Source organism: Anopheles coluzzii, chromosome 2 (genome assembly GCF_943734685.1).
Source record: "Anopheles coluzzii chromosome 2, AcolN3, whole genome shotgun sequence".
Lineage (NCBI taxonomy): Eukaryota > Metazoa > Arthropoda > Insecta > Diptera > Culicidae > Anopheles > Anopheles coluzzii.
The window spans coordinates 73765126-73774912 of record NC_064670.1 but is presented as its reverse complement, the minus strand read 5'-3'; the positions used below and the strand labels follow the sequence as shown (position 1 = coordinate 73774912).

Here is a 9787-nt window from a genome sequence, read left to right as displayed (position 1 = left end):
AACTAGAAGCAGCTCGAACTGAATTCGAGCACCTGATGAAACTCGGCATATGCCGACCCTCAAGCAGTAACTGGGCCAGCCCTCTACATATGGTAAAAAAGGCGGATGGTTCCTGGCGACCATGCGGGGACTACTAATTATGATTATGATGTAAGTACTACAAAGTTTAAAAATTTGGAGTACGACAGTACAGTACAGTACAGAACAGAACAGAACAGAACGACTTCTTCTTCCAGCTTTAACTAAACCACCCCCCTCCCCCCCGGCTGCAAACTAGAATAAATCGCTATACCATTTGGGATTGGGATTCAAAGATTCAAATCCCATCCAGGATTGGGATTCGAAGATTCGAATCCCTTCTGAGATTCATTTTTCCCATCACTAGTGTGTGTGCAACACTTTCGCCAAATGTGTTTTCTTCCGGAATGTTATGATCCATCGGTCAAAGAAAGGCGGTATGCATGACAGTGGCGGATTAGGGGAATCGGGGGTCCTAGGCGGAAAGACGAGAGAGGAGGGGGTACTGGATACTGTTGGGAGATTGAACGGTATACTTAAATTGTCGGTGAGAGAGAGGGGTAGCCATGGGACCGCTACGATCATCGGTCACTGGCCCTAAAATTGTTGCCGGCATGGGGGGGGGGGGGGGGGAGTTCAAATGGTTCTCCAGCCACGGGGCCCCAACGACCATGGAATGTAATTATTATTATTATTATTATTATTATTATTTATTTCATATTGTCAGCCGCCTAGGGTTTCACAATAATATGTCTTACAAACTAAGGAAGAAGGAAGTGTTAAGGATGGGAGGTTGATGATAGAGACAAGGACTCAGAAAGACGAGAGCGAAAACTGGACAAGGGGACGTGGTAGTCGAACAAATCATGAGCTTCATTAAATGCTGCGCAAGCTCTCAAAAATGGATCTCTCTGACCAAAAACAGAACGGCGGGAGGGGATAAAAATGGGAGGTCTGTCGCGGAGACGACGAGAAGGGACGTAAATAGGAATGGAGCTGAGGAGCGAAGGAGCATCGATATTGGAAGTCAGGAGGCTGGCAATGAAGTAAGACTGCGCGTGTGAATGCCGGGATTTGATTTCCATCAAGCCCAACATACGACAGCGGAGAGAATAAGAGGGCACAGGTGCATTATGTCCGTGCAGAAATCTACGAATAGCGATACGCGTAAACTTCCTCTGCACTCTCTCTAGTCTCTGCATAGCGACACCTCCAGCCGGGGTCCACACAACACTAGCGTAATCCAGAATAGATCGAACCCAGCAACAGTAAAGCGCCTTCAGGCATAGCGGATCTCTCAACTCAGAGGCAAGACGAATTATTAGTCCCAATGCTTTGTTCGCTTTAGCAACGACATGATTGATCTGATCCTTGAATGTGAGGGAGTTATCGAGCCAAACACCAAGGTCCTTAATAGAAGACTCTCTAAAGATCTGAGTTTGACCAAAAAAGTAATTCCATGTAATTTTCCTGTTAGGACGACCAAAAGAGACAACACAGCATTTAGGGGGACAAAGCCCATTAGACGAGCACCAAGATGAAAAATTATTTAAAAAACTCTGAAGCGTTTGACAATCAACAATAGAGGACACAGGAAGAAATATCTTCAAGTCGTCAGCAAATAGAAGGTGTCCATCACCAGGTAGAACATTAATACAATCGTTTATGTATAAGATAAACAGTAAAGGGCTAAGCGCACTTCCCTGGGGTACACCCGACTGGCCTATGAATGTAGAAGAGAGGAAGTTCTCTATTTTGACTGTGTAGCTACGGTTTGCTATAAATGAATTTAGCCAAGTTATTAAAGGATAGCCTATTCCTAATTTCTTTAGCTTAGCTATTAGCAGGTCATGTGGTAGACTGTCAAAAGCGGCTTTAAAATCAGTATATATTGCATCCACTTGACGATTACATGCAATATTCGACATTAATGAAGACACAAAGTGCATTAGGTTGCTCGTGGTGGATCGTTTAGGCATAAATCCGTGTTGATGTTGCGTTATATAGTTCGTTACGCATGGAAGAATGGCAGTATGAACGAGTGACTCAAACACCTTAGCCATAGCACATAGAATGGACACACCACGATAATTTGAAGCGACTGAACGGTCACCTTTTTTAAAAATAGGACATATCCAAGCAATTTTCCAAACAGCTGGAAAGGTTCCCTCTTGAAAGGATCTCACATACAGGCGTTTAAGTATGGGAACAAACAAAGTGCTGAATTTTTTCAATATGCAAGCGGGTATGCCATCTGGACCCGGCGAAAAGCAATTTTTTATTTTTTTCAATGCTGAGTAAATGACCTCATCATCGATAGCCACTGTGTTGCAGGAAATTATATCACTTGGTACATATGCTAAGCCATCAGATAAGGATACTGGACTGGAGTCTGGGTCCACAAATACGCTAGAAAAATGTTTAGCAAATAACTCGCTGCAGCTGGAGGGCGTATCAGCCACTTCATCGCCAAGGGAAATTATGGAAGGGATGCCGATAGAGTTGCGACGATTATTAGCAAATCGCCAGAAAGATCGAGGGTCAGAGATAAATGCTAAGTTCTTCTTCTTTTTATTATTATTAGTATTGATGTGATAGCCTACGCGATCATTCTGGCCTTTTCAGGACTTGAGTGGTTCGTAGCCGGATAGTCAGCCCTTGCTACGAACGGTTCATACGCGGTTAGAACCCACGACGGGCATGCTGTTAAAATATGCGGAATGATATCGGTGCCGCGGGACCGCTCCTATCCAGCGGGCAACTTGCATACTGCCACACTGTCTCCTGCCCAATGCATACGCTGCAGGCAGGGGAAAGGATGCACCTCCACAATAAATAAAACACCTTCATGAACCAGCGGTAGATCTAACGGTAGGCGGACTAGGCGGTTGCCGAAAATATTTAGTCTGTAGTATGCCGTATGTCTACAAGTGGACAGAGTATTAGCGACAAGGGAAGCCGGAAAGATGGTCGTTGGGGTCCCGTGGATGGAGAACCATTTGCCCCCCCCCTCGTGCCTGCAATAATTTGAGAGCCTGTGACCGATGATCGTAGGGGTCCCATGGCCACTTCCCCAGCGCCAGCAATTAAAGTATACTGTTCAATCTCCCAACAGCTGTGTGCCAGTACCCTCTGTGTGCGACATCAGTTGCCATTCATAGCGGCCTCAACTCGTCTTTCCGCCTTTCATGAACACCTTCCTTTCTTTGACCGATGGATCATAACATTCCGGAAGAAAACACATTTGGCGAAAGTGTTGCACACACACTAGTGATGGGAAAAATGAATCTCAGAAGGGATTCGAATCTTCGAATCCCAATCCTGGATGGGATTTGAATCTTTGAATCCCAATCCCAAATGGTATAGCGATTTATTCTAGTTTGCAGCCGGTGGGGAGGGGGGTGGTTTAGTTAAAGCTGGAAGAAGAAGTCGTTCTGTTCTGTTCTGTTCTGTACTGTACTGTACTGTCGTACTCCAAATTTTTAAACTTTGTAGTACTTACATCTTAATTAGTACAGGTCCCCGAGAAAACAGGACCTCTACTCAATATTTTTAAGGTGTCAATTCAAGTATCGAACTATCCATACGTAAACACAACAACTATGTGTAAACGCGGCCTCATGAACTTCGTATATAGATACACTTGGATTTCAATAAAACTGTGTAGTCGCATGCTAGCTGTTCTCGGTGTCACTTCATTTCGATCACATATCACAACAAATATCGAATAAAAAAAAATATTTTAAAATTAAATGCTACATTACACGAACATTTGCTATATCTTGACTGAAAACTGCGTGATTTGACTTCCTAAATTAGAGATAGCGGGTTTCTCTCGACCTCAATTAATAGTGTATCTCGGGCCTGATAGCCTCTAATTTCAATCGCAATCCCAATTCCAATCGAGTCGCAATCAGAATCCCACTCGGAATTCCAATCGAATTGCAATCCCACTCATAATCCTAATCGAAACGCAATACCAATCGAATCCCAATCTTTCGAATCCTAATCGAATCGCAATCCCAATCAGAATCCCAATCGAATCCCAAACGAATCCCAATCCCAGTCGATTTGCAAACGAATGCCAATCTTAATCGAATCGCAAACTGTTAAAGTGAGCAACCTCTGCTTAACTATTGCTTATTCGGAAGTCACTTTGACATTTGGACTTTGTTCATTGGGAACGCATTTCTCTCTTTTAGATTGGCAGTCATGCCGTTAATCTTGATTCATTGAACTTATTCTTTCCTGTAATTTTGTAGCGACAAGTCGCATATCGTTTTTGCTTCAATAAATACATTTTTACAAACAAATCCCCATCCCAATCGAATCGCAATCAAATCCCAAACGCAAAGGAATCTTTTAGGGATTCATATCCTACAAACGGGATCCGATCCGATCGAATCTTTCTAGAGATTGAATCTTCGAATCTTCCGAATCCTGAATCTCCAAACACTAACACACACGCACACTCACACCCATGCGCAGATGGTTCAGCATATCTGTGTAATCTACACTATGATATAGAAATGATAACCACACCGTTTGGTTGTCTTCTGTCTAACGCCCGTTTATTTCTCTTTCAAGCGGTTTGTCGCTTTGACAGATTGGCGTTGTCGAAGCTGTCTGAACCTGCACGTCACTGATTGAAGTGCAGGGCTGCCTAACACCACATACACCATACGAAAGCAAAAGCTTAGTGTAACAAAGTCATGCTTAATGCTTAGCACGTTCAGTTCGATGGCAGGCCCCAGGGACTGCGAGACTATCCAGTATGCCGGTTTCACATTCTGTTGTATATTTCGGGACAATCCGCGTGCTTTATTGTTGCGTTCACAAGACAAAGTGAGGCTAATACACGAAGTGACATTTGACAACTGACGTTTCAACCAAGATGTCGAAACTTGGTGAGAAGAGATGTGATTGTTACACCTTCCTTTTTTTAGTAAAGCTGGTACGGCGCGTAACGAGCTAGTGTATGATGTGGTCTTCTTGACCGTCGCAGTTTAGTTTAGTTTAGTTTAGTTTATTAATCGATGGACTATGAAGCCCTCTCGAGTCAAAATTTGTTTACAATACATTACATTAGATAACGAACAGAACATTTATATATTGTTATTGTTGAACGCATTCCGAACACTTAAAAGTGAAGTCAGTTCCGTTATCGTCATTCCAGGCTCATAAATATCGTTAGCTGAATTTAATAGACGGCACATACAAAGAAGGGGGTTGCGAGAGCCAAATGTTGTTCGGGTTTCAGCGACTGCCAGCATTGGTCGGCGACGGAGTATTCTGGCAGGAACATAGAGGTGAATCCTTGAAAGCAGCTCGGGACAGTCGATGGTTCCGTTTAAGATTCCCGTGATAAATGCTAGTCTGGTGTGCTCAACACGTTCGGCGAGAGGCGGGATTCCAAGCAGCAGACACCTAGTTCTGTAGTCGAGACGACGCGGCCAATCACGGAGGGCGAAGCGCGTTGCCTTCCGTTGAATGGACTCTAGCCGCGCAAGTGCCCGAGTAGATGCTGGCCACCAAACAATGCTAGCATATTCCAGCAGTGGTCTGATAAGTGCGCAGTACAGTGTCTTGAAACACATAGGATCACGAAGCTCGCGCGTCATGTTTATGACCAAGCCAAGTAGACGATTGCCACTAGCGACTACTTGGTCTATCTGTTCTTCGAAGGAGAGTTTAGCATCTAGGAGGACTCCTAGATCCTTTACACAGTTCACTCTTTCGAGGTTCTGACCATCAAGCGTATAATTAAACAGCGCTGGAGCTCTTGAACGGCTGAATGAGATTATGGCGCATTTATCGATACAGACGCTTAGTGCATTACGCTTGCACCAGGAGACAAATTCAGTCAAAGTGGCTTGAAGTTGAAGATGGTCCTCGGGCTCACGGATTTCACGATAGATTTTAGCATCATCTGCGTAGAGTAGGCAACTGTTATCCGGGAGTGCCGTGCACAAGTCGCTTATGTAGAGCAGAAACAACAGAGGCCCCAGGTTGCTGCCCTGGGGTACGCCGGAAGAGGCACCGATAGATCTAGATTGGTGGGAGCCCATTCTAACTGCATATGAACGACCACATAAATACGATTTCATCCACTTTACCAGGGGTGGTGATAATCCAAGTCTATCAAGTTTTGCCAGAAGAATGTTGTGGGACACACTGTCAAAAGCCGCCTTAATGTCCGTGTAAATGGCATCAACCTGCATACCATCATCAATGGACTTATAACAGCCGCTAACGAATTGCATCAGATTTGTCGTAGTTGATCTCTTAGGCATGAATCCATGTTGGTTAGTGCTGATGTATTTGCCGGCAGATGCCATTAATGGTTCATAGATGATTAGCTCGAACACTTTGGCGCAGGCAGCTAAAGAGGTAATACCTCGATAGTTCACTGCTTCGTTTTTGCTGCCCTTTTTGTGGATGGGTGTTAGCCAAGAGACCTTCCACAGTGATGGAAAGGTTCCTGTGCGCAGAGATTCGTTAAAAATCTTAGTTAAAACAGGAGCTACCGATACGGCACAACGCTTGAGAATTGTCGCTGGGATACCATCTGGCCCCTCGGAGTATGACGACTTTAGACGCTCGATTTTTTGGGTAACCAGGGTCTCGGTGACGATAGGTAGCGTGACATGAATTGCATCTGCCGGAGTGTTCACGAGCGCGGAAGCAACAGCCTCCGGAGGTGTGATGTTAGAGATGAAGCTATCCTCGAAACGCGTGGCGAACAGTTCACAAATATCTAATGGCGAGTGTGCACAATTATCCTTATACCGAATAGTCCCGGGGAGGCCAGTTGACTTGCGCATGTTGTCGGCAAAGCTCCAAAAGCGGCGAGGGTACTTTCGCAAGCTTCGTTCAGTCTGGCGTATATATCGACGATAGCAGACTCTATTATAACGTCGATAAAGTGCATGAGCACCATTGTAGTAAAGCCGACACGGTGTGGATCGATTAGCGCGTAAATTGTCATAAGCGGCTCGCTTTGCTTTTTTTAGGGCATGTAATGTGCGGTCACCCCACGGCGGTCCGCGATGGGGCTTTTTAATAGGAGCACATTCACGCAATGCGGCCCGCATAAACTCTGAGAAATCGTTCGTGGCATGGTCAATGGATGTATAGTTTGAGCATTCAAAGGATTGGTTGAAGGAGCAGATCAGTCTCTTGAGTTTAGTAAGGTCAGCACGTGCGTAATTGAGCTTTATTTCCGTAACAGTGGTAGCGTGATTCATAGACGATGCTGTGATTTCCAAATCAAATTCGAGCGGTGGGTGATAGCAGTCTATTGGCAGCAGCGGGTGCTCGCTGACGCGTATGAGCGAAGAAGTTGCTGCACTTGACCAATTCCCGTATGCAAGGTCTAAGATGCGCCCCATAGAGTTAGTGTTGTTATTAAGTTGGTAAAGCGCATTCTGGTGCAGTCCATCGACGAATTGGGCGCTACGAACTGAACTAGTATGAGGTTCAATACACAAAAGGGGTTTCATGATTCGATTGCGCAGGCGACCAGGAAAGAGCGGGTTGGTTAAAGTCTCCCACGAGCACGAATCTGTCGTTTGGACCTAGTGTGTCGCAAATGCTGTTGACGGTGTCCAGTAATGCATTTATTTTTCCTTCGTCCGTGCTATGGTTGGGAGGAAGGTAGGCAGCAGCAATGAATAATCGGTACGTCGGGAGCTGAATGCAGATGCAAGCGATTTCAAGCGTTTGCGCAAGCACTGGAAGCGCATGAGAGCGGAGAGCGGAACTCACCGCAATTAGTACTCCACCGCCTCGAGATAGAGAGCTGTTTGCGGCATTTCTATCGCAACGATAGACACAGTGCGCATCGCCAAATAGGAGAGCTGTGGGAAGGCTGGGATCGAGCCAAGTCTCAGTGAGTACCACAACATCATAGTCCGCTTCTAACACAGTTAAACGGAACTCATCAGCTTTGGATCGTAAACCTCGCACATTCTGATAGTATACAGTTATAGACGTGGAACGGACATTGAGTGGTATGCGTGTGTAAGTTGGTGCAAGGTCATCGGTGAGAGATCGTGTCGTTGACGTGTTGTTATTTCGTGTAAACAAATGACTAGTCAGATTCAGTGGCACAGTGCCTTTTGAGGAAACAGTTGTGTGATTATTACTTAAGAAAAAAGTGTTGAATAGTAGTTTGGTGCATTTTAACGGTGTTTGGTGTGGCTGTAGTTGTTTTTGGTGGAGCAGGCGATATTAAGGTACAATTCATATCGGGTGATAATTGTACAGGGTGCATCGGGCTATGTCGAACAGGTATAGGTGTGTTTGTGTTGGTAAGATCAGGACGATGGTGAGACGGCCTTTGCGGGAGTGAGATAAACTCACGCACACCGAGCCCGACCGGCCAAGATCCTGCGGTAAGTGCTTTATCTCGAAGAGCAGCGATAATTCTAACCTTAAAAGTTAGTGAACTAACTGAGCTAATGGTTGTTCCCGCTTTCAGCAAACTAAAAGCGATGACGTCCGTGGTGTCCAACTGTGATTTTACCATCGACACTACCTGGTCAACAGTGACGGTTTTGGCTAACCTAGATAGATGTAGCCACATATAGTTTGTTCTTGGTAGTTGTGACACGGTTGGGATCGACGTGGTGGTGGTATCGGTTCCTGTTATTATTGGTGGTAGTGAAGGGCGATTTCTTTGGTGAGTATTGTCGGTGTCTGTATTTACAGGGTATAGTGGAGCATTGTCAACAACAATGGCTTCCGTGGATGCAACAACGTCACGGAACAACCTTCTACGCTTTCCACTCGGGAGGGCATCTGGGGGCGGTACGTTGAAGTGTTCGCTAGGAGCTTGGTGAGCCGCGGCAAAACTGGCAAAGCCCTCACGGATTTCGTGCATCACAGGCGGGACTAAAGCAGCTTTCATCACCTCGACAGCGGCAGTAAGAGCCGCCTGGAAGCCGACCTGCATACCCGTTGTTTTGACTGCTTTACTATGTGGGTTGCCAAGAGCATTCGAACACCCTACACAGCTCCAATGAAGAGATGCCGTCCGTTTTACCTCTTCGATCACAGTGAAAGGTAATTTAGTGCACGCTGAGTGATATACAGCATCACAGAACGAGCACATAATACCACACTCAAGCGATTCAAGTGGCACAGAGCAGTCACAACAAACTCCCTCCATTTTAGTTGCCGTTGCAGATAGATGCCACAGGACTCAGGAACAAACGCAGGAAATACAGCAAAGTCAGGAATGGTTGTGACGAACGATTGAAGGCAGGACTACCAGGGACAGCTTAAGTCACAGCTAAGCGGCAGTTTGACGAAAATAAGGCCGAAACGACAAAATAATTCACGGATTTACGCGGAGCACAGTGAGAAAACACACTCTGTCGTGAGCTGTTGCCCACCATGTTGTTGATATGTAGATACTTCAAGCTCTCCCAAGAATTCACGCCGCAAGAAATCATCTACTTCCGGTTCAATTGATGGTGGCGGTACGCTGGACGTTGTTGGATTGCTGGCAGGTCTCAGGTTCCATGAACTGAGAAGGATGTCCAATGGAATGGGTTGTTCTGCAACTCAGTGGCGGGTCAAGCCTCTCCGAGGCCCTAGGCGTTTTGGTAGACGGGGCCCCTTTACCAAATCCATCGACGCGGGGGAGGGGGGGGGGGTTGTGAAATGGTGTACGAATCATGCACTGCAAATTTTCTAAGTTTGCTGCAGTTACTTTTTTTTACTGAAAGCTATTTAGTAATACATGGTTTTGTCGTTTCACTGA

At 45.6% G+C, this 9787-nt stretch overlaps 1 pseudogene; it reads right to left on the bottom strand.

Annotated features, from left to right (window-relative positions):
• Positions 1-5853: 5853 nt before the first annotated feature.
• Positions 5854-7489, bottom strand: LOC125906604 (uncharacterized; annotated as a pseudogene).
• Between the last annotated feature and the right edge of the window lie 2298 nt (positions 7490-9787).